The following is a 26,949-nucleotide window of genomic DNA, read 5'->3' as shown; positions in this document are numbered from 1 at the left end:
ATATACAAAAAGATTAAGAGAAAAATTAGAGGAAAGAAATTCTTGCACGAGAAAAAAATGTCAAAAGTTTCAAATGTAAATTTGCATTCATTAATACAACAGTTTTATGAAAAACATTATACAGACCAAGAAACCTTAGGATGTCTGAAAAAAGAAGTGACTGAGGAAGTGCGAAAATATAAACAAAATGTGCAGACTTTTTGAAAAGTATAAAAAAGAAATATGGACATAGGAAAGAAAGACAGATCAGATATGGTGCAATATTTATGAAAGAAGAAAGCCAAATTAAGCAATACAAAAACAAAACAAAAAAAAAACTGCCGCAAAGATATTCAAAGAGAAATACGCGCAAAGGCATCCAGATATGTAAAATTTCACAACACAAAAAAATAAGATTACAAAGAGGCAATAGAGAACAGAAGGCTGGTAAAGTCCAAATTAAAAAAATAGAAGCTAAAGTTATGGAAGGATTTAATGCAGAAACACAGGTTATATCACAGCGAGAGGAAACAATGAGCATCCCAACTAGAGAGAAACAGGAGGAGCAGGAAACATGAAAAAATATGCTCATGGGAAAGAATTATGGTGCAATTTTTATACAAAGGAGAAAGCAAAACTAATCAATACAAAAAAAGAGCAGGAGCAAAGATATTTGAAGAGAAATACAGACAAAGACATCCACATATGCAAAATTTTCCAATACAAAAAATAAGAAATCAGAGAGGAAAAGTAGAAGAGAGGATTAGTAATAGAAAGTTAAAGAAATAGAAACTGCAGTTAAGGATTACCTGTGAAATGAAGAATTTAGTGTAGAATATCTAACGTTGATAACACAACAGGATAGATCAATGGATGCCCAAATAAAGGGGAAACCAGATGAGTTAGGCGAGTACAGAAGAGGGAACATATCAACAAAAATACCCAGAAAGACAAACGTGATAAAAGCAATGTACAGTATTAGAACAGATCAGGGTCTATCATGCACTATCAAAAATAATAAACGAATGCCCGCACAGGCAGAAAAACTTAGAAGATATGCAGATAAATATAAAGGAAAAGTGCAAAATAAGAAATTTATTGATGACAAAAAAATTTTATTCCCAAAAATATTTTATAGAGAATTGGGAAGCAAGGCAAAATTAACTGAAAATGCCACCAAAAAAGAGAACTGGGAAGCAAGGCAAAATGAACTGAAACACCACCAAAAGAAAAAAAAAATAAGATACATTTTGGAGAATAGCTATGAAGATCCTGTGGCACAAAACAAAGATTCTGATTGGACAGAAGTACAAGAAAGAATTTTAAAGTGTACAGGATAAAGTAACAGCCAGAGAGACTGAAACAAAAATTAAGACAAGCTCCAAACTGGAAAACTTCAGACCCAGATGCAGTACCTAACTTCTCTAAAGTACTAACATCTTTAAATGAATATTTAGCCATGAGTAAGAACTATTTATATACATACTCCAGGCGCCTGGTTAATTAGGCTTATTGTTTTTCCTGTTAAGAGTGAACCTACAAGCTATCCTAAAAACAGATCAATAACTTGCCTTCCAATGACATAGAAGCTATACACTGGAATTGATGCTAACAGAAGTTAGAAGAAAACTCAGTCATGGCAATAGAACAAAAGGGTAACAAAGGAAAGTCATATGGAACAGAGGATCATTTGTTGCTAAATAAAGTCATAATGGAGAGCTGTAAAAAGGGGAAGAATCTAGACTACAAAAGTGCTTAAAAATCTACACTGATCGATTACATTACAGTGACCATGAAACAGTGGCAAACCACTCTGCAGTTAAGCAATGATGAAGGACAAATTAGACAATTATTCCAGGGATAAAAATTCAAAGGGGGATATTCCAGAGTAACTCTGTCACAGCTTCTCTTTTATCGTGCCCTTAATACATTATGCTGTCTACTTAACAGATTAGATAGTAGTTACAATTTGGCTCCCAGAAAACAAAAAGTAAAGACTTATCTATTTGTGGATGATTGAAAACGGTATAGCTCATCAGATGAGGAATTAAAAGCACAACTGCAAGTGACCAAAACTTTTCTAGGTGATATAAGAATGTCATTTGGTCTTGATAAATGTGCAAAAGTAACCTTTAAAGTAGGAAAGTTGTAGCACCAAGAAATCATCAGCCTGGGACAGAAATGTGATATAAAAGAACCTGAGCAAGAGGGAGTGTATAAATATTTGGGAACTGATGAAGGATTAACAATAAAACATGAACACATGAATAAAACTTAGTAAGGAATATTTTAGAAGACTAAAATTAATACTGAAAAAAGCACAGACATCTAGGAACAAAGTTCAAGCTATAAATCAATTTACTCTTCCTGTCCTAACTTACAGTTTGGAGTAAATGACTGGCCACAAAAGGTGTCGGATCAGTATGACAAGAAAATAGGAAGGATACTTCATGCGTACCAAATGATTTATAAAAATCAGTGCATACCAAGCCTATATATTTCCCATTCTGAAGGAGGTATGGGCCTCCTTGAAATTGATTACATATATAAATCTGCAATCGTAGGACTGTATACATATTTGCTGACCTCATAAGACCCAAACATAGTGAAAGTTTTAAAACATGAGAATAGGTTTAAGATGACTTCCCTGCTTAGTTTAGCAGAAGAATATGGGTGTTGGAATGGCAATTAAACCAGAAATAGATAAAAATCAGGCAGAAATTGTATGCGCCAAAAAACAAAAACACTATGACATGAAGGATCATATGAGAAGGCAAGAAATGTGAAAAATACATAAATATAGCCGCAAGTACAGAAAACTTTTGAAACAACCTCATGTTGATCAGGACCGAATGCAACAATGGTTAAGAGAGGTGAATTTAAATCAAAAGACAAAAGGTTAATACCATCAGCCCAAGACTGTAAACCAATTTGTACATAGTCAATTAAGTCCATTGAACATGTGGGAGAAACAGACAAATGTAAAGTTTGTAAAACAGAATTGGAGACCACTGCAAATCTTGTTTCTGGTTGTGATATATGAATGGCAGAAGGACTGTATACTGAAAGGCATAGTAATGTGGCAAGACTGTTGTACTGAGGATTATGCAAACATAATATTGAAGTAGCTGAAAAACACTGGAAACTGAACCACAAAGCATTATAGAAAATGAATGAAGTTTATATCACATGGGATCACCCGTTACAGACAGTTCAAAAATAGATTTGAGAAAACCAGATATAGTAGTCCATGAAAAGACAAAAATAACTTTGATCACTGAAACTGCTACACCCAGCGACTACAGTGTAGCAGGATTTGCAGGCAGAAAGGCGGACAATGTGAAAGGAGGATACCTAGACAGTTCCAATAGTAGTAGGAGCAACAGGTCTTACAAAAAAGAATTTACAATCATACTTAGGTTACTGATACATGCAACTCCATACGAATTGCAGAAGGAGTTGATTCTGGGCACATTGCGTGTGCTGCAAAGGCTAACAAAGATTGAAAGAGTACTAATTTCATGAACTTTAATTATACTTGGACTTAGGAATGGGGTCCATTATTGCCATGGTATTAGAAATCCATAAGACTTGGAGAAATTAAAATTGAGAGAAGGCATAAGATATAGCAGACTTACTGGCAGACAAATTCATCTGTACATTTACCCCTCTCTTTCTCTTAACCTCCCCTTAGGAAATACCATCAAACATAACCCCCCTATTATCACTAGTGAACAGGTCCTCAATGTTCTCTCTAAAGTCATTAACATATTTCAGGATACCTTCTAAACAGCATGACTTATCAGGCCACCTGGAATTGTTATTTAGTCATGGCCTCCAAACAGGCTTCATGCCTTATGAATAGACAACAACAATAGTTATCTCTCTGCACATCTAGGTCTGTCTGTTGAGTAGAGGATAGCAAGTGTGTGTGGTGTGTGCATTATTTTTATAAAGCCAGTTCCATATAGGTTCAAAATCCTTCTGAAGTACACTGTTCAGAATAGATAACCTTTTGTTGGGTCCGATTAGGACAATGTCATCGACATATATTATATAGTTAATCTGATGCAGACCCCAAGGGAGATCATTAATATATAGGGAGAATAACAGAGGTCCCAAGGCTAAACCTTCCATGACTGCTTTTGTTATGCTCACAGTCTGACTGGTACTGTAAGACACAGTGACTTGGAAAGTTGTTTTCAAGAGTGTTATCAAACCTCTACACCACTTTCTTAGAGATACCTGTGTCTGACAGTTTATACAGCAACATAACATGGTCAACAGTTTCAAAAGCTAAAGTTATCTTAAGATCCAAAAAGATGGCTCCTGTAACTTTGCCTTGCTCAATGTTTGTAAAGATATGGTCTGCCAGGGAACATACAGCCATTAGAGTGCTAAAACGAGGGCACAGATTATGTTGCCTCTTTATGAGAATGCCAGATTTTGGTAGATACATGAGAGTTTGATCATACTCTGTTTCTTCAAGTATTTTAGCTAGCTATCAGACAGAGGTTGGCAATAGGGCAAAAATCATTTACAGAGATTGTGGAAAGTCATTTAGCCAGGGGATAATCAAGGCATGTAAGGAAGGCTTATATTGTAAAAGGCAGATTGAAAAATGTGAGCCAGATGCTTACTGGTAGCTGTACTATCTAACTTTAGAACTGTGAGGTGCAAAGCATGAAATGTGGGGCAGTAACCTGTGTTCACATTTTCTAACAGTTTTTGTATATTTTGGTAATGACCCTGAAAATGTGAGCCAGATGCTTACTGGTAGCTGTACTATCTAACTTTAGAACTGTGAGGTGCAAAGCATGAAATGTGGGGCAGTAACCTGTGTTCACATTTTCTAACAGTTTTTGTATATTTTGGTAATGACCCTGAAACAGAATTAGGAGAAGTCAACAATCTTGTGACGAGGAAACAATAGCTGGAATGGAAGAAGATCAGATTGGTGGGTAGTGGGGGACTGATAATATACTGACTTATCTGAGAAATCATATCTTTGCTGGGGAAAACCTTGGGAGAGAGGAGTTTTACTGCCTTCCAAAGTTGTTTTGGCTGTCCAAGATAAGTTCTTCGTACTTGTCTGGCACATTCAGTTGTGCAGCAATTGTTTTCAGCATAATTTAATTTAAATGTTGAGACATGTTGAATGTATATTTGATTGCTTCTTTTTCCATACTGCCCAAGTTTCATTTCTGTTTTTTTATAAGCTGTTTGATATCATGGGTGAGCCATATGGAGCAGTCTTTTTGCAGGGAACAGTTTTCCTGAATGGAGAGAGAAGGTTGTAGACAATGGAGATGGTTGTTACAAGGTCACTGCATTGACAAAAGCCATTTCAATGTAGTTGTTGAAGCTCTGCAGAGAAAACATCTGGAGCAGAATTAGGCATTACTCTGGTTGTCGTAATGTTTATGATATTTACATGTTCAGAACAAGTATGGAGTAGTGGCCTGTGAGGGATTAGTTTATCTGCAGCTGTTTCACTTTATCTATTACATTGGCCTGGTGACCAAAGTGTGTTAGATGATGTGCAGTAACTAATTTAAATCTGTTATCAGTGGGCGTTTTCGGTCCATTTAGATCACGGATTGTGATGCCTCATATCCAGAATATTGCTAGAATATCAAGAATACGCTAATTTAGCATCTATCAAGGAATTAGATAATGGAGGTGGAATATAGATCACTGCTAAATGTATCTGCAGGAAATCACCCAACTGAGCCATAGCTGTTTCATATAGCATCCTGTGTCAATCCCATATTTGCCACCCTACCTCTACAGCCTTAGGTCCATTCCCACCCATCTGGAGTTCCAAGCTAGATCCCCACCTCCTTAGTTCAACTGAAGAAATGACTTCCGCTTCTTTTAAACTAAAGCAATGATACATTTGTATCAAGCAGCTTACTGCAGCCGTTGTGCTACAGCTTACCACACACAAGCTGAACTACAGAAAAATTGTCTAATTGCATATCCTACCACCTTACACCCAGGGTTGCTGCCCCCATCTCCCTACCCTTGGCTACTCTACTCTACTGCCCAAGGAAATGTGTAGAAGTCTCCAGCTGGGCTCATTGTCTGAGGCTGTTTGGGCACTTCTCAGCAGTAGTAGGGACAGGCTTGCCTCTTTCTGTACAAGTAAAAATGTGCATTTACTCCATGGCTAGTGCCTGGTCTGCTGTAAGTGACCATTGCACAATTGCTAAGGAACTGTTTAGGAATGAAAGTAATATCTTTCATCCAGGACTCAGTAATGGCAAGAACTAAGGTGGTACTGATCAGACCACACTTCTGACTGTGGACACGTTATCTGTTCTACAAATATTAAATTTAAAGCTGTATTAAATGTTTAATTTTACTTGGCTGTTTATGGAATATAACATCAGCAGAACCAGGGTCTGGATCAATATCTGCTGCAATAAGGAGCAGAGAAGTGGCAAGTACTATAAGGATGTCTGTTACAGATTTACTGGTGACTTTCACTTTCCAAGAGTGCAGCAGTTTAATAGTTAGTATATAGGTTCTCTTATTGAAAGGGGTGCCCAAATGAATGTTTAGTCCACCAGATGTGCACATCCACCTACAGATTTGTAGCAGAGGAATTTGAAGTAGTAATGTTGTCAGTATTCTTTGGTACCCAATTATATTTAGGGTAGGCAAAGATAAGAAGGAAGATTGTAAGAGTAAACAATACTGTTATAGTCAATCATACTTGGAGGAGTACTAAAAAAACAAAAAAATATATATGTGACAAAGAGTAAATTAAAAATTAGACTAGATTAGTAAATTTCAAATTCTTACTAATAAAACCATGTTGGTTAGTATATATATATATATATATATATATATATATATATATATATATATATATATATATATATATATATATATATATATACACACACACACACACACACACACACACACACACACACACACACACACACACACACACACACCTTTCAAAACATTTACTTAATATCAATGTTAGACTAATGAGATGATAATTGAGGCTTTTTTGCACTGTTAACATGGGCCCACTCTGTGATGATGTTTTCGCACTGTTAACATGGACCCACTCTGTTGGTGATGCTTTTGCACGGTTAACACAGCTATAAAACTTCTTGGTCAAATGTACTCTAAATGTGAATACGTACACAGCCTACAACTAATGTTATAAAAACATCCTTAGCCTGCTTCAGTTCTGAGTTGTGAATGTCCAATTTGCTCACATGCTTTACCAGAGCAAGAATACTGCAGTATCCTGCATTTATTTTACAGGAATAAGGAAGTTCTGAAACTAGAAGTACAGAAATGAGTCACTAGGAAACTAGTGAAGGAGATAGATATCATCTACTGAAAGACTAAAGAAAGTAGGCTTATTTTTCTTCAGCTACAGAAAAGAGTAGACTTAATTAGTACAGAATCCATCTAATAGTAACCTATATTTGGAAATTTGGGCCGACACAACAGCAGGTCCACATATTTGGCATCAAAGATGTTTAGCAGAATGAAAAAAAAATTTTTGTGTTTCGACGTAAGTGTTTTAAACCTGGAATAATTTACCAGATCATATAACTACAGAAAATAATATTTTGGAGATTAAATGTTTTGATGATGGGTTGGAAGGCTGGCAGATTGGGGTCCTGGTCTGTATTGCTCAAGAAGACTTGACTCTGAATCGGCACTCCATTACCATTATGCTACACCATTTGGTATAGTATCAGGATGGGATGCTACATGGTAAATCGCTGCAAACTACAGGCTTGTAATACAGGTCTGGCTCCTGTCACATGGCTTACTAAGCTGCACCACTTATGCTATGACAAACTACTACACAAATATGGATTCACAAGACCAAAGGTTAACACTATTCTTACAGCATGAGAGCCATCAAGGAGATTAGGCACATTACTTTATAGTGACATCAGCAGATTAGTTTCCTCTGGCCAAATGATAATTCTCATTAATACCAGATGTGAACTCTTTGATTACCCATGCAGTTGCAGAGGCTGGCTTTGAAGGTAGCCAGGTAAATACTTTGCATTATATGCAGAGGACATCAATTTCAAAAATGAGGAAGGTGGGAGAGCTAGGACACCAATGGGTGTTGTTAATCTTACAAGGCAGGTTCAAGTCTTTGAATAAGGTGCTTGTTAGATTTACAAAGGTGTTGAAAGCCAAAAAGTATAAGGCTTCACCTTTTTATAGCTTGATGTGCCAAGCAAAATGTGCCTGTTAAGAACATGTATGAGAAAAGGGAGTTTAACCTGCAAAAGTAGCTAAAGTATCTTTAAAATGGAGACTGTTTTAGTTAGGAATCTTTAAGCACCTTGTACAACTTCAAATGTCCCCAGATAGGTGCACTTCAAAGGGGGCAGTGTATTCAATGATGGGACTTATAACAGAAGGATACAGATGGATAAAGACATATTTTGACCTATGTGAGATATGCCAACAGATGAGCTCTGTGAGGCAGAAGTACATCATAATCACAACTAAGACAATCAAAACAGAGCTGGCTGTCTACTTAGGAACACAGGTCCTCAATGACAGATTCACTTCTGGGACAGTGCCAGCAATCAAATTAAAGGATGGGACAGGAGATTTACTGGAGGTAGCCATGCTGAACTAACATTTTGGCATTAAGTTTGAGCTCATCAGATCCAGCTCAGCTGAACAGTATGGGCATCGTGACAGAACTGACAAATGCAGAGACCTTAGATGTCTGTTTTCACTTCTAAGAAGCAAATGACAAACAAGTGGGGACCCAAGACTAAGCCCTATGGAAAACCAGTAATGATAGCTCTCTGGATAGAAAAAAATACTGCCTTCCTTCAGCTTAGCTCTGTCTGTAAACCAGTGAACAATGTAAAGGCTGAACACACAGAGTGCAGAGATGGTCTGTGATACCTATGGTGGAAATGGTACCAAAGGCTTTGGAAAGGTCAAGGTAGACCGAGTGAACAGCCTACCCTCATTTATGCTTCAAGTAATAAAGCAAATAGTTTGAGAATTAGAAGAGGTTGGACTTTGTGGAATTTTGTACTTACAGACAGGCAACCTGGAATATGGTACATGCCCGTGAAGCTAGCATCTTTAGTTTTGCTGATATGACTTGACAAAGGGTGATTACAGATGGGATAGTAAAGGGAAGGAAATGTGTAGGGAATTAAATATTTGGTGGGGTATAAAGATGGAACAGGTTTTTAGCCAGAATATTTGTAGTAGTTTCTCGGTTAAGAGTGAATAAAGGTGTTATTTTTAAGATTCCTAAAATGGAATATGCACGGAATGCCCGCAATGACAGAGAGAGAACATACAAGCTCTACTTACTGACAGACATCAGTACTGAACCTGGAACCTTAGGAACTGTGAGACAGAGATCTTATTACCAAGATATAATGCAAGTGCAAGATCTCACACCAGCAAAAGGGGAGATGTCAGAAAACTTCCACCCTACAAACTGAACATACTTGAAAAGTGAAAACACAGATGTTAAATAGAAGCTGTTTCTGCAATGCAATACTTTGTTACATGTCTCTACCTTGCACCCCCAACATGTCATCAAGAATATCCCCAAGTCTCAATTTCTTTGGATTAGAAGAATTTGTTCAGACTCCTCTACTTACAATCAATATAAGCAGGATCTTTTCAATAGATTTAAGAATCTGGGATACAGGGATGGTGACATCTGTAGAGCTAGCCAGTTTGCATCTCAGCAGGATTGATCCAATTTGCTTGAATATAAGGGTGATCAGCCTGTTGGGAGGTATCACGTTAGGCTAGTAACCACGTATGGAAAAAATACATACTCCTTTATGAATATCATTTCCAAGTATTGGAATATTCTTCAGGGGAAGGGCTCACTTATGGACTATGTAGGAGACAAATGTACATATTCCTTTTGTAAGGGTCGCTCTCTAAGTTCTTTAATCAATCATTACAAAAGGTGCCAGAATCAGGACAGGTTTCTTAGTCAGAGAACTATGACTGGGGAAAAATTGATGGGCTGTAACCCATGTGGCCATTGTTCCAATTGCTCAAAGGTTTAATAAAATCAGTAGTTTTACTTGCCAAAATACATCTTGAGTTTTTGATATTGCTTTTTTTGCTAATTGTAGTACCAACTGGGTGATATATTTGGCAAGTTGTACATGCTCAGCATTTTATGTTGGACAAACATCCAGGCCACTCATATTATGGATAAGTGAACACATGAGTGATATCAGGAACTGTAAACAATCCAGTGCATTGTATAAACATATAACTGGTATATTTAGATTGACAATTATTGATTGTATAATATATAGAACACAGGACAAGGCAGGATTGCATGAGATACTTAATTCAAAAGAAAAGAAGTGGATAGTAAAGCTTGTTGCGTTATTTCCACCTGGCCTGAATGAATACTTCTAAACCCCGATTAATTTAACAATTTTATAAGTGTTTATTGATGTAATTGGTATTTATATATATATATATATATATATATATATATATATATATATATATATATATATATATATATATATATGGGTTCCTATGAGTTCATCGAAATGTCAAATCACCGACACTCACCTCTTCGACACCAATTCATCGACTTTCATATCATCAACAATTCCGGTAAGCGATCTTCCCCCTTGCAGGACCCATGGTAGCGCTTGTTCCTGTGTTACAACGAGTAGGGTTTACGTGATTCTGTATAATTTACCTTGAAAGTGTTGTTATTTATGTCGTACCAGAGAAACAAGCGCTACCATGGGTCCTGCAAGGGGGAAGATCGCTTACCGGAATTCTCTGCACTACCCTCTCACCTTTCCCAACCTGTCCACTAACTGCATCCCAAATCTATCTCCGAGACAACCTCCACTAACTTCTTACTTACATTATTTAAACCCTGCTCAAACTATTTATAACACTCTCTCCTACTTTTTACTTCACCTACTCATACAAACTACTCTCAACTCATATTAATTTACTACCATGGCCCCAACACACAAAACTAATTGCACTAACTTACTACTCTTAACTACCACTATAGCCTTTCTTACCATACCTTACTCATTTTCTTTGAAAATCTCTCTACCTGAAAAAAACCACAACATACAACAAACTTTACCATCTTCTATCATTTACTCCCATAACCACAGTAACATAACCTGTATATCAAACTGTATATGTCCAAAATATCACAGAGCAACCCATGTTACTTACTTCACTACCAAAACGAATGTTAACAATTTCTACAAGATCCTTAAATCTCTGCGATATCCACAACAACATCCCCTCCTAGAGGGTGATATTCAACCAAACCCAGGCCCCAATACTAACTACACCAATAACCTTGACAATTTAAAATTACCTATCATTCCTACATTAACTAAACCACCAAACTCCTTCCTGATAGCTCACCTCAACATTAGAAGTATTAATAAAATCATCTGCATGCACTCCTTGACGTGCACTCATTTGATATTCTATATATTACAGAGACTTGGCTAAAACCATCCACTCTAGACCAGGAAATTATTCCCCCAGGCTATAATATCCTTAGATGTGACTGTAAAACCAAAAAAGGTGGGGGTACAGACATTCTCTATAAATCTAATCTCCAAATTTCACCCATTAATGTACTTCCATCATTAGACACCAAATCCGAAATCCTTACTACTAAACTCCAAATCAACAACTCCAAATCTATCTTATCTAGTCTGCATGTACCTCCCCCCAGGAAACAATACCAATACTCTTGAAAACTTACTTAGTCACCTCTCTACTCAACTACCCCAGGAGACCATTATACTAGGTGACTTTAACATCGACTGGTCCACCTGCAATTCCCCTAACCCTACAAACCACATAAATCTCTTTGAATTCTCACAATTAATAACCACTCCTACTAGAATCCACAAACCTAGCAGCAAGGAAATGACTCTTGACTGGATTCTTATTAATAGCTACTCTGAAATCTGTACTCCAGGAACCCTTCCCGATGACATCAGCGACCATATGCTTACCTACATTATTAGACAAAAAGTCTATATCCCAATTACTCATAATCTCAAAACCTTCCGCTCAAAAAAATTCTTTAATCCTGCCAGCTTCCTGAATGAACTACAAGCATGTGACTGGTCACCACTGATCCATTTTGATCTTGATGAGGCTGTGACCTACTTTAAACACTAACTTTCTTCATACCCTAGATCACCATGCACCTTATCGCTCTATGAGAATAAGAACCAAATCTGCCCCATGGCTCACAAAACAAACTAGGCAAAAGATGCTCCTCAGAAATAAAATCTGGGCTAAATGGAGAGCAACCAAATGTCTGGCAGATCACCTCCACTAAACAGCTAAGAAATGCTACCAAGAAGGATATTCTGAGAGACAAAAAAAAGACTTTTACCTTCACCAACCAGTCAACAAACTCCACAAAAATTCTGGTCAGGGATAAATAAACTTCTTCAACCAGTTCACTCTACTACTCCTGCCCCAACAGGTTTCAACCATGATAACGCCAACCAGATATCTGATGCCTTTAATAACTACTTTACAGAAGCCATTCAAACCCTAGCCAATTCTCTACCTCCTTTCACTTCTTCCCCACTAAATACCTCCAAGACTTCATGTCCTACCCTTCATATACAACCTGTACCAACATCTCTCATCTGCAAGCTACTTCAAAAACTGAAACCTTGCACCCCTTCTGCTGATAGTCTCCCACCTGAATACCTGAATACCTACATATTGCCGCAAAAGCCATAGACTATCCCGTCTCTATCCTTATTAACAGAACTATCACAGAAGGCAAAATCTCTACCATATGGAAAGTATCCCACCTTATCCCACTACATAAAGGTGGATCTTCTATTGAGCTGTCAAACTTTCGGCCTATTGCCCTACTCTCCCCATTACCTAAGATAATGGAAAAGTGTATTCACAAACAACTACTTAACCACCTGCTACAAAATAACCTACTAGCAAACTGCCAACATGGCTTCAGATCATTCCATAGCACTATGACTGCCCTCTTATCCTTCTCAGACTCTATAAATAAAAATTGTAACAACTTTTTTTCCTCTGCACTATTTATTGACCTATCAAAAGCCTTTGATATGGTTAACCGTATATTACTTCTACACACATTAAAGGCCCATTCTCTGGATCCTCAAGCATTACAATGGTTTAGATCTTATCTGGAAAATAGACAGCAAGCAGTACTTTTGGATAACAATCTGTCTTCATTACTTCCAGTAAATATTGGAGTACCCCAAGGCTCTATCTTAGGTCCCCTTCTTTCTTCCTTATTTATTAACAATCTACACAGGAATATACCCCAAGCCACCTGCATTCAATATGCAGATGACTCCACCTTAATCTGTACAGCTAAGAATATAGCCTCTCTCCAGTCCCTCACCCAAACTGTTTTTCATAATATTGAAAATTGGTTTATGCAACACTGCCTACTAAATCTAAAAAAAAAAAAAAAACAAAGCTACTTCTTTTTACCCCAACTCATAAATCACCCAATCCATTCTTCTCTATAACCTCTAACAATGATACCAACATAACCCCAGATACTACAACCCACCTACTAGGTGTAACAATTGATAATCGTCTCAACTTTGATGCCCATATCAACTCCACCATAAAGTCTGTTAACAAAAAACTTGGTACCCTCTATAGAATAAAAACATTCCTTACTTCTTATGCCAGGAAAACAATTACCCAGACCCACCTCATTTCTACCCTTTTCTATGCCTCTGCTATATATACTAACCTATCCAAAAACCTCACCAAATTTTCCATCTGTTATAATAGCATAGCTAGATTCATTACATGCTCCCCCTTTAAAATTCACCACTGCCTCAACCTCAAACAACTTGAATGGCTAGAACTGCAGAACCACTGTCAACAGTTACTTATCACTCAAAAGATCCTTTACCACCCCAACAACACCCCAATCCTTACTAATCTGATTACACCATATAAAAATCTAACTTCCCTACTTTCTGCTAATAAACTCTTAGTGTCCTCGATTAAATCTACAAAGCTGGGGACACACTTTTCTCAAATACAGCAGGTAAGAACTGGAATCAGCTTCTTTCTGAATTATCTATCCTTGATTCTACTCCTTTATTTTAAAAACATCTTAAAAAAAATCTTAAAACTCATTGGCTCTGTCCATGTGCTAACCCAGACTAATATCTTCTTCCCCTTCCTGCTTTTTCTACTCTCCGTACTCTACTATCTTTTCCTCCAAATCCACTTTAAATAAATAAATTTACATTTATGCAGGGGGGCAAGCCCCCCTGCACCCTCCATGTGCCCCCCCCACTTTAATATTCTCATTCAGAGATCGCACTACAGTGAGGAAAAGGGAATATTCCATTATCCGCACCATAGTATGATCTCCGCAACAGTCATTCCCACGCGACTCCGTCTAGCTGCAGGCATACTTCCGCAAAAGTGCTTTTTTGGTAAAAAGCACTTTTGCGGTATGCCCAGCTATTTGTGCTTTGGTGAAAAGTTCCTTAGGGGATCAGTACTGATCCCATAAACACACACACACACACACACACACACACACACACACACACACACACACACACACACACGTTAGGCAGAGAGACACACAGGCATATTAGTTACAACCTCTACATATGTTAATAGAATGACAGAAGCTGCAATCAGCCATTATACTGAAAAATCTTGGTTGTACAATACACTGTTCCTAGTCAAGGGATCACAAGTGTACTACGCTGTTACCCTAAAACCTACAGTACTGTGGAACACTGTGTACACATACTGGGCTATGTCCTGTGGAAATGCTGCTTCTGGGCTCCCAGTCGGGGATGAAATCCTTTCTATTACTTCTACTGGTGCTGTGTCCTTGCTGCACACTTTGGCATCCAAGATGACATCTTCACAACACAAAGTCACGAATAAATACTAGTTTGCACAAATTATATGCAACTAAGGCTACATTATGCTCCAGTCTATCACCTACTGTGTTTCACTGATGTTCCCCAGAAACATAGGGTGTAGGTATGTTCCAGAACAAGCAACCACCATGTTGTGCAAGCCTCTAGAACAGTGGTTCCCAAACTTTTTTGTCCCAGGGCACCCTAAAAATTTTTTAGACCAGCCGTGGCACACAGTATTTTTTTTTGTCAGACAACACTATCAGAACATTTGAAAACTCTTTGGAATAAATATTTTTTAATAATGGGACTATATAGAAACAATGTAAACACAAAAAATGCAACACAACTTTAGATTAACATTATGCATTGAGTCAATACATTTATTTAAAATCACATATCAATTAATGAGATTGATGACTCTGCATACTACATGATAAATGCTCAAGTCTGGCTGGAATTTTTGACAAGCATATTCTCAAATCGTTTTCTACATCTCAAAGTCTCTCTCTCTGCTTACTTTTTATGGAAGTCATCGCAGAGAATGCTTTTTCACACAGGTAAGTGGTACAGAAAGGCAACAGTACCTCAATGGCTTTTGTTCCAATGTCAGGATGTTCCGCTTCAACTTGAAGCCAAAACTGTGCCAAATTAACTGAGTTAAATTTGAGTTGCAATGCTCTGTCTAATCTTTGTCAGATGTATCAAGAGATGGGAAGTAGTGCTGAAGCTGCTGTTTTAGTAAAGCTAAGTGTTCAAGAATCAGGTCGTGTAATACAACTCCTCCAGGATCAGCTCATGCTGCATTTGGAAACATGTGAATTGAAGTTGTTGTTTCTACTTCCTGTTGCCACAAATCAATTTTGCGTTTAAATGCTTCCAGTTTGTCGGTGACGGAAAGAATCTTAGCATCAACACCTTGCATACCTAAATTCACTGAATTCAAGACTTCAAATAGGTCAGCAAGGTATGAAACTTTACTGGTCCAGGAGGAATCAGACAGTAATGTTGCAAATTCATTGTGTGGTTGATTTTGAAGAAAAAATGGTTTTCAATTCAAGGTGAAGTTCGCAAACACGTGCGAGAACTTTTCCCCTGGACAGCCATCTGATATCATTATGCAGCAAAACAGTGATATAATCAGAACTCATATCTTTACATAGTTCTGAAAACAGTCATTTTGGCAGGATGCGACTTGATGTAATTAACAATTTGCACCACTTCACGTAAGACGGTATGTAGATCAGATGGCAGTGTTTTACTTACAAGGGCTTCCCTGTGAATGAAACAGTGTGTTGTGGTTATGTTTGGATTAGTTGCTTTTGCCAAACTCAGGAATCCATGGACACATCCTGTTATAGAAGGCGCTCTATTTGTGCAAATTGAGGTGCACCATTTCCATAACAATCCATGTTGCTCAAAAAATGTGCATACACACTTAAATATGTCTTCTCCACATGTCTGAATTAGCTCTCTGCAAAACAGAAACTGTTCAATAAGTGACTTTTGATATCTTACAAATGCCATTAATTGTGCTTTACCACTGATGTCTGTAGATTCATCGAGTTGGAGAGAGAATCTCTTGCAGATTTTGAGCTGGTTGCAAACACTGTAATTAATATCATCAGACATCATTTAAATTCTTCGTACAACAGTATTGTTGATTGATGGTATTTTTGCAATAACTTTCTCTGCCTCATCACCTAACACTGTTTTCACCATCAGCCGACATGCTGGCATTATCAAACTCTCCACAACAGTATGTGGCTTCATGTATTTTGCAACTAATTCTGCCAGTTGAAAGCTGGCAAGTTGTGCTTTGTCACAAACTGGAACTGCTTTTGTAAAAAACTAAACCTGTTTCTGTTGAGATTGTAGCAAGTGTTTAAAATAAAGTTGGTCTTTCTTAGCAGCAGCAGGATGTTTGGTTTTTAAATGGCACTGCAGCTTACTGGGAACCATGGCTTCATTTGATAAAAGTTTGCGGCATATAATGCAAGATGGTTGTTGCATGCCCTGTTTCTCAACAAATGTAAAACCATAATTGACATAATTATCTGAATAAAGCCTTGTTTTCTTAACAGCAGAAGCCTTGGCTTTTGGCTGTTCAGCAATCATGCAACTTTCGCTGGTACTCTCATTACAGTCACTACTATCATCTTCAGAAGTGTAATCCACTTGATGCTTTGAGGTAGAGGTCATTGTTACCAAAAAAAAAACAATAAGTCTTTTATTTAACGCGCAATTCAACTTCTCTCTTCACCTCTCATACAACAAAGATGTTGACGTAATCACGCACAGTGTTGCCAGATTGTTAGGTGCAAAACATTATTTGGTTTATATAATGCATTAACACAATGTTTATTTTTTTAAACTGTGCCTTTTTATACACTGTTTTTCAGATATTCCATCAGCACACCAGCCTATAGATGTCATGTGTCTTAGTTAATACTAATGGATTTTTTCTTGTTGTCTTTATGCGTATTATTGCCCTTCCCTTATACTTAAATCTACCTGCCTGTTTTTCGTTTACATCTGGTTAAAGAATGCTTAAGGTTTCTGATTATTTTGTTTCGACCATTGGTGATGGTCTAGAGTGGGGTTGCATATTGTTTACTATGTATAACGTTTTACATCACTCATTTTATTTTTCAGTGAATCCATTGACGCATGTATATTGACTTCTACACCAGGTCCTTCTTAAGTTGCATTATTGGCTGAGATTTTGATCTGAATCATGCCATTGGCTATTTATTCTATTGGTATAATCTTAGATTTGAACAAGCTGATTGGCTGTTTGCATCATTCTGGTTTATCATTTTCCATTTGAATCAGAGCATGCATTTTAGTGTGACTTGACATTTCCGTACTTTTTGTTATTTTGATGTGCTTGGTTTAATCTATATTAGTATACTTTCATACTTTTATGTGATATTCAAGTTTAGCTTTTAGCTATGTCATTGGTGGACACTTCGTTTTACTGCACATTGTTGGTCTTCCAGTAATACTGCCATACAGTTCAGCATTATTATCACATTACATATGCTATATTTCATTCTTACAAGTATTCATACATTTTTTATTGTCTTTTCATTATTCAGTCTTTATTATCTGTTTTTTAGTATTTGTGATCAACCTAACACACCATTGAGCCATTGCGGTGTGCTCAAGAAGTTTCACTGATTTGCATGCTTTTAGCTGTTGTGCGTGTTTGTTGTGAGTTCTTTATAGATATTGCTTGGTTTACTTTTCTCCATTTTATGATCGGCTTTAGTATGTTTCATTTTTAAATCATGCCATTGACTTAATGCTGTTTTCAAATTAACTCAGTGTTGGGATCGCTATAAAATTTACTGACATCACTTTATGTATTTTATGGCTCTTACTAGATAAAGTTTTCTACATATAGCCATTTAAGTGTCGACAGTTGTGATATATGTAAAAAAAAATGTCTATGTATATGCGATCTCTCTCCCATTAAGTTCTTGGTTGGTCTAACTTGAAGAGTGTCATCATGTCACATTCTTGTATTATGCCACTGACTGCAGTGCTGCTCTGAGCTAAGCACTAAAAACACTGAAATCTTCTTTTCATCCATTCTCGTTATAAATGTTAATTGAATAGTATAGTATATCTTATTCAATTAACATTTATAATGAGAACGGATGAAAAGACGATTTTTTTGATGGTGCTTTTTTTACACCTTTTTTGCGGCACACCTGGAATCTTTGCACGGCACCCAGTTTGGGAACCAATGCACTAGAAGCATGCAATGTGTGGATATATGTAAATTACTCCACGCAGTGGCACAAAGGTGCACCATATGTGATTCAAAGTCATATTTATAAATGAACCACAGGAGGACATTCTGTTTGGATGTATATTCAAAGTAATGGCTGCTAATGTTAGTGCTCCATGGAGAATCAAGTTTCACATCTTAAACATACAGTTCAGAGAGCAGTTCCTAAGAACTCATGTGGGTCCATTTCATGATGAGGATGCCTTGTATGACCTAGGTTAACAGCTGACTGGAACTACTGGCATCTCCTGAACTAATGAGAAATGCAGGTACTGGTATGACTTGCGATGTAGCTGTCTTGAAAATGTTCACATGTGGGAAGAAAGTGGACAAGAATGCTCTAAAGGTATAGTAAATGTTTACCATTTGTAGTATTTGATTTACTGTTTTTTTTTAACTTGTGTTTTGTCTTTCAGAGCCATGTTCTAACAGTTTGCTCTCCTCAGTAAAATCAGGATATACCAAGCTGGCAGATGTAGATGTTTGTGCATGCAGTCTGGGTGCTATTGTTGCCTGCAGTTATGGTAAGTATTTTGTGAGGCAGGACAACTGCCTGTGCAGTTGAAGGTTGTGGCTACCATTTCACTCTTCTGCATCATTGCACATAGCTGTTTGCATGCTGTCTCTGCCTTTGTGGACATTTCAAACTCTTGCTTAATTACACATACATTTGGTAGTCGAACTGCTTTTACTGACCGAGTACCCTCCCAGGCCTTTGTTCCATTCCACATACATGTGAAACTGTACATCTGATCTGTTCTCAAAATGTCTCCCACATCATTGTGTGATGGCCAAACATCGGCCCAGGAAGAAAGGAGGTAGCTGCTGGCTACCACAGGTGGAAGGAAAGATGTTTGGTGCAGTGGGAACATAGGATGCTTACATCATCTCTGCTGATATAATTTGTATGATGTCTAAGACCATCAGCAGAAATGACACTTCCCTTTCTCCCTTCTGCAGGTCATGATGATACCAATAAGCTACAGCCACGTCAGCTATTGCCCCAGCCAAGATGACTGTTGCTGAGGTGAATGAGCGGGGTTGGAGTGCCTTACCGGGGGCTTCTGACCCATCCCATGTAGGTAATCCATTTCAGTCACCTACTACAGCTCAGCTCAAGCCAGAATTTTGAAGGTGAAGTGACAAGGCACTGACATTATGGATTGCCATACACAATCCCTTCTGCAGCAATTTGTGCTTTTACTAGACCAAGAGGCCCTTGCTATTGGGCTGACAGAGAGCAATGTACTCTATATCACCACACATCAAAACCAGGGACATTCATATGCTGGATTCCTGTAACATCACTCTGTCAACACACAGTATATGTTGTTGGTATGTGCTCACCATATAGTACGTTGTTGGTATGCTGCATCTACTATAAGCCTTTCTTGGTAGGTGCTGATTTGTGCTATCCACTGTGGACTTGGCATACACTAGGAGCTCAAGTAATGCAGTAAGAAAATGCTGCCTTGCCATATTAGGAAGTGTTGCAGGAGAAGGGTTACATAAGTGAAATCACTTCTGCCGAAGCTCAAACCCTGCATTCCCTCCTCAGATAATCTCCCACCTATAGGTGCTGACTTGTGCTATCCACTGTGGACTTGGCATACGCTAGGAGCTCAAGTAATGCAGTAAGAAAATGCTGCCTTGCCATATTAGGAAGTGTTGCAGGAGAAGGGTTACATAAGTGAAATCACTTCTGCTGAAGCTCAAACCCTGCATTCCCTCCTCAGATAATCTCCCACCTATTTTCCTCAAACTAGCTGCTGAATCCATATGTATCCCTGCTAATCAATAGATCCATTCAAGAAGCAACAGTAACTGTCATTTGGAAATCTTTCTTCACCACCCCCCTGCATAAAGGGGGGAACTCAACTGACCCATTGCCATCCTTTCCCCTCGCTCTAAAATACTTAAAAAATGCATTTATACACAGCTACTAAATGTTCTCCTTCAGGAAAACCTTCTCACACCCACTCAACATGGCTTCTGGCCAAACTACAGCACAGCTACTGCCCTCTATCATTTACTCACACTGTAGGCAAGGCCTGTGATAACAACCAACTTCTATCCTGTCTTTTCATTGACCTCCCCAAAGCTTTCAACACTGTCTCTCATCCTATACTTTTATCAAAACTAGCTAACCTCAGTCTGTCTGCTGCCTGCCTTGCCTGGTTCTCTCTAGTTACCTCTCTTGTAGGCAACAATCTGTCAGATGGCTCTCCTCCTGCTCCCCCTCCCTCCCAGTCACATCCAGTGTACCCCAAAAATCCATCTTGGGTGCCCTCCTGTTTAACATTTTCACTAATGAACTTCACACATACTGCAAATAATCCTCCCTACTGCAAATAATCCTCCCTAATTCAATATGCTGAGGATTCCTCATCTCTATTTCCAGCAATATCTCTGAATTCCATACTCATACCTAAATGCCTTTCTAGCCATTGAAAAAATGCTGTCTGATAATCAACTAATACTAAACTACTGCTTTTTCTCTCTTGTTGTCTCTCATCATAAATCCACCTTTGTCATCACAGCCTTCAATAACATCATACAACCTGAACCCCACACTAGGCTCCTAGGTACCATCATTGGTGATGAACTTAAACTTACATAGCCTAAGTATTAAAAAAACTCACCAAAAACTTGGCTTGCTTTATCACAACAGAAAATGTCTAACTTCTAATGCTAGACTCTCTCTAGCACAGGCTCTTTTCCCCTCCCTTCTCTATGCCACCTAAGTCCTAACTAACAAACATTCTGTCCACAACCTTGGCTAATCTCCAACAAACATACCATAAAATAGCTAGCTGTGTCACCACTCTCCTTATAACTCTCACCATCGCCTTGCACTCAACTCTCTTCAATGGCTTGAACTCCCCCAACAACTCCTATCACAATTTCAAATCATATACACCATTATACAAGCCATCAGCCTGTCCACCCTCTCCACCCCAATATCCAATTATACCCCTACTCGTACCCTCTGCACCTCAAACCAGCAATGCCTAGATATTTACCAACCAAAGAAAAATGTCAGTAAACTACTATATAAATGCACTGTAGCCCAAGCTTGGAATAAACTCCCAGCACACACATGTTCCATTACCTACCCTATATATTTTAAAAAAAAAACTCAGACTTCACCTACTGAACACCAAGACATGCACCTGTCAGGGCTCTACCTAATTCCTCTACACTGCTGTATTTTATCTATTTATGTTCTTCTGTTCTCTCCTACTTCTCAGACATCCTACTCTACCACCTCTTGCTCTTTCTCACCTTACACACATACTTTACCAAGAGACTACATCCTTAAGCTTTACTACTCCACCACATGAGTATACGTATATATTGTTTGCCTATCACTAATTATCCTACTAGAAATATATCCAGTGAACCCAATCTCTCTCGACTGAAAACTCAATTGCTGTATATATTTTACTGAAAAAAATTGTACATTACTACTTGTTTATTATTGTGTGTATGTATTTGACTTCTATATTTTTTGACCTTATGTATTTTAATTTCTCTATCTTGGAGTCTGCATTTTTTTTTATGTATTGTAAATTGTCTAAAACTGCATTCTCCTCCAGTCTCCACTGAAAAAGGGTCTGTAGCCCAGCTGGACTAAATAGGTTAACAAATGTCAGTAAATAAATAAATAAATAAATAAACACACTCAGCTGAAGCTGAATATTTTTAATACTGCATCATGTGCTTGCCCTGAAGTGTAGCTAGCCGCTTACCAATGCAAATAGTCAGTACTTATTCATGTCTACTGCATTATAGTGTATATTATAGCCATTAATCCTGCAGAAAGTAACTATATAAGAAATAAGTCATGTATTGCTGGTGAGCTAGTTAAGCGACCATGTAAATAAGGGTGTTTTAACTAAAGCATTTCACCAGACTGGTATAGAAGGTCTACATTTTGTTTCACTTTACATTTGTTTATTGGGGAAGGGCAATGATCCCAACTGAACATTTGCAGGTACTGCCTCAGTGAAATAATTCACAAAGAAAAAAGTGGAACAGAGAGGTAGCAAGTTGCCCATATGAAAAAAATAAAACATACTCTAACATTATACAATAAAAACTGCACAGTAGTAATTAATACATGTAGCAAACATATGAGAGAAAATGTAGATTTTCACAATGTGAGGTTTACATCCATGTGGAAATATTATGGTCTAATGAGAGTGGGAGTAAGGGACAGTGGTGGAGGCGGAGTTAAGAGGTATAACTGGTTAAGATGCTACAGTTTTCAGAGGCCCTTAAGCAATGTAACAAGTGCAGTTTTATTTGCTGAGGAGGACTTTTTTTTAATTGAGCTCAGAAGGTAGGGAAGGGGATTGTAGTTTCTTTAGACTGGGAAGGAAAGAATCCCATAAGGGCTATGATGGAGTGGATACTGGCATGATTGTAAATGCGGAGAACATAGCGATTCAAAACATCCACTACACAGAAATGAGAAGCTGTGAAACACGCTTCGCTTTTCCTGCTTACTATATGGAAGTACTATGGATATTGGGAATTATTACATTCATAAGACTGTTATGGGTATGAGTCTAAATCATGTAGAATTTCTGTTTCTGTCTCAGCATTATCCTCTTCACACCACTGATCTACTTATACTTAAGAAGCTTCAAGGTTTGTAGTTTTCACAGAAGACATTACTGGCCTCCCTTTATGAACATTCAGCAGACCCAGAGTACATGTACTGGCACTTCTTATCCCTTGAAATATGTGAAATTGGCTGACATCAGTGTGCCAAGGCTGCTGTCTATAACTTTATTTTTTCATCAGTGTTATAGTGCTCTTTACACCAATCATACCATGATCTGACTATCTGAAGGTAAAACAGTGGATGTGACTACTGAAAATGGCTACACTGCATCCAGTGTAATGTTACTGAATGACGTCTTGCAGAAAAAGTATACGTTTCCTACTTAACATCATTTTGCTGTCTTTTATCTATCCTGATTTGATAGGGTTAATTTACATCTGGTCTATTTTCTATAAATAAGTCACTTTCTAAAATGTCTGCAATAAACAGCATCATTTTAAATACAAGCCTAACAAATAACCAGTGATTTGTTTACCAATATACCACTTGACTAGAAAATGCAGACAACCTCTTATTGTAATTGTAATGTGGTAGGCATTACACTAGTAGATATTAAAGCACAGTATGCAGAGTCCAGACTGTCTATGCCCACTCCCCAGGTACTGTTTCTAGGACTATCCCAGCCTTCCACAGCATTTGTGTCGCATAGCTCATACCTACCCCTTAAGAGTAGAAAGCATGCCTCAGACCACTCAACCTGTTCTCACCAGCCATCAACCTGCAGTTCATGCTGCTGCTAAGACTTGGGTCACCGATGGTAGAGATATACACATTAGGTTATCTAAATCATTTGTTGAAGAAAGAACCTGAAGTCTGCATGGTGGTTAACAATTTCTCATAAATGAGCTACTCTTATTCATGTCACCACTTTTTAGAGTCCATATCACAAACTACTGCAACAGTTGTTACAATTTCATATGGCTTACCTAGCTAGGAATGTAAATTGTGCTCCTTACTACTGAAGCTGATTTCTAGCAGAGAATGTGAAATGTTTTAATAACATGATACAGACTACTTATTTATTTAAACGACTTAATGGGTTATAATCCGATTAAGTTAAGGTGGTTTCTTTGAGTGGTGCTGTTAGAAAAGATGGAACTACATGTTTAAGAAGGACTAGTACAAATAAAGATGGAACTACATGTTTAAGAAGGACTAGTACAAATAATTGGATGTAGACTTCATTTTCAGTGTTAATGCCAGATTTTTTTTCTTTTAAAAATAATAATAATATTTAATAATAAACATAATTTAAAATTATTATACTTGAGCCAAATAAAGCCTGCCCTATGTAATATTCCAAACTTCAGTCATGCAGAAATCAAAAGTAACAAAATTTCAGTATTCTGAAAAAAATTAATGCAACATAAACACAAAACATAGTGCATCTAACTACTGGAATTTCAAGTTAGTCTGATGAAATTATATGCATTTGGTCGTGTTGGCTTTTATTAGGAAGCAGCTGTGATGTATACTGCAGAAGATGAACTGTGAAGCTGTTTTAAAGTGCACATAATGTAGTGATCCTTGCATAACGGAAAAACAGAATTCTGCTATAGTATCCTACAATATCAACTTAGGCCTATTTTGGCATGGTTGTATAATCAAAGAAAAATATAAAGATAACTTTTAGACAACTTACACATACAGGTGAGTGTACGTGTGTGAATTTCAGTTCACAGGAGGTTACTCACCACATTTTTTTCTACAGAAGACTATTATTGATCTAATTAGGTGTCATAACATTGCTTCAAACAAAAATGAGTGTGCAGCTCAAACAATGGTGTCCAAATCTCATTAAAATGCAGGCAGTAAACATATTTGCAGGTTAGATTATACCAGGTAAAACAATATAGTACTTTCGGATTACCATTCGTCTTAATACGTTTTAACAGAGTATTTATTCCAATTCAGCAAATAATGTGTACAACTAAAGGAAAAAATAGCCAAGAGGCAGGCTAGCAAGCAACCAAAAGGCTCCAGCACCTTGGCCAGCGCCCTTCTTTCTAAGAACTATGTTCGTACACGTGGAAGCGATTTAAAACTACCCACTGCAGGCTGTTTCATCCCATCTCATAAATACAAATACAGTCTGAAGCCTATGAAAATGCTTCGAGTCAAGAAGCGCCATAAACTGTCACTGATACTAAACGAGATAATTGTTGTTCCTTGGCTCCAACCTAGCAATTTTCTTATCGCCGAGATATCTGTTTAACTATCATATGTTTGTCACTTTCATTTGCTGAACGTTAACACCTGCACACGCTTTTCATTTGTAACATTTTCATTATTTCCTTCAAAATGTGTTTAACCGGGAACCACTTTGTTGAGTAACATGGTAGGAACAAATACATTTTAATTCAAAATTCGGCTAAACATAATAGTTAAGTAAACATGCTTAAAATGAGAAAACGTTCATCAGTTAAGTGGAAAGCATCACTTGAGCTTAATTTACCCGTCGTTTATTTGTTTGGCAATAACTAGAGCTTAGCCGCACTCAAATGTCCTTAAATGCATATTGTCTTTCTAACATAACTATGGCTCTCTGAAACCCACAAAATATTTATTACCGGTTATAAGTCTCTGGCGAGTGGTTCAATGCATGGGCATCTTAGTATTCACATCCTACTTTGCCCGTTACTCTAGAGTGGAGAGCTTGACGTGAGTTAAATCATTAGGTAATGCTCAACTGCATATTTTCTTGTCATAGCTGAGTAACGCTTAATAGTAGCCTTCAGAATGTTCTCTGTACATAAACTTATTACAGACCAAAGGCTTGCTAGATTTGCCAAATAGATAAATTAAAATCTCAAAAAGATCCAATAAACTGTCAGCAAGCAAGCGGAAACTACACGTTTTAAGGGATTTATCTGAGAGCCGTGGGACCTTGCTCACAAGTCACTCACAGTGCAAGTGTTGACCTAGGTACTACTACTATGTAGATTCACAAATCGCAGTTACACGACCACAAGCTAATCAGAAAGAAGGTCCAACAGCAAGGAAGGAAGGCACAGTATATATACGTCATTTTCTAACCAAAAAGGAACACAAAAGGAAAATGCTCACCACAGACAGACTGTAAGCTCAGGTGTTTTAGCAAATCTCCATTTACCCTGAAGTGCTGTATTTGCAGCCATCCAAGAATCCAGAGAGAGACTGATAATAACCACGCAGTAAACCAGCTGAATTACCGAGGCCCTCGCCCACGTGACCAGGGCAAAATTCATTATTTATGGAGCAGCTCCATTCAGCCGCTGTTGACGTCAGTAGTTGAGTATAATTTCTAGAGGGTGTTCAGTTTAATCGAATTGTTACATTGATGATAAGCGGGCTACCCTTTAAAAGATTACAGTGCTTCTTCGGCATTTATTTTTTTTGTACTATAATGCTGCTGAATACACCGTTTCAAGCCATCTAAACACCTGTATCGTTGGTGCTCAATTTTAGCGTAATTGGAAATCTGATCATTGCCATGAATGCTTGCATGCATTTATCCACATCATATACTGGTGGGAAGAATATCAATTGGCTAGGGTTAAACATTTCATTTGTTTTAAACATAGCGAAGTGTTTGTACCGTTACCATTTTTTGATAGTCATAT

General features: G+C 37.7%; 1 protein-coding gene across 1 annotated transcript in view; it reads right to left on the bottom strand.

The window, feature by feature from the left end:
• Nucleotides 1-26,534, bottom strand: part of SLC7A14 (solute carrier family 7 member 14) — a 1,267,904-nt gene extending 1,241,370 nt beyond the window's left edge. The window contains exon 1 of the mRNA XM_044070061.1: nucleotides 26,414-26,534. The gene's annotated coding sequence lies outside the window, so the exon portion shown is untranslated. The remainder of the gene's footprint in view (nucleotides 1-26,413) is intronic.
• Nucleotides 26,535-26,949: the final 415 nt, after the last annotated feature.

Source organism: Protopterus annectens, chromosome 4.part1 (genome assembly GCF_019279795.1).
Source record: "Protopterus annectens isolate FY-2018-M chromosome 4.part1, PAN1.0, whole genome shotgun sequence".
Classification (NCBI taxonomy): domain Eukaryota; kingdom Metazoa; phylum Chordata; order Ceratodontiformes; family Protopteridae; genus Protopterus; species Protopterus annectens.
This window is presented reverse-complemented; position numbering and strand designations above follow the sequence as displayed.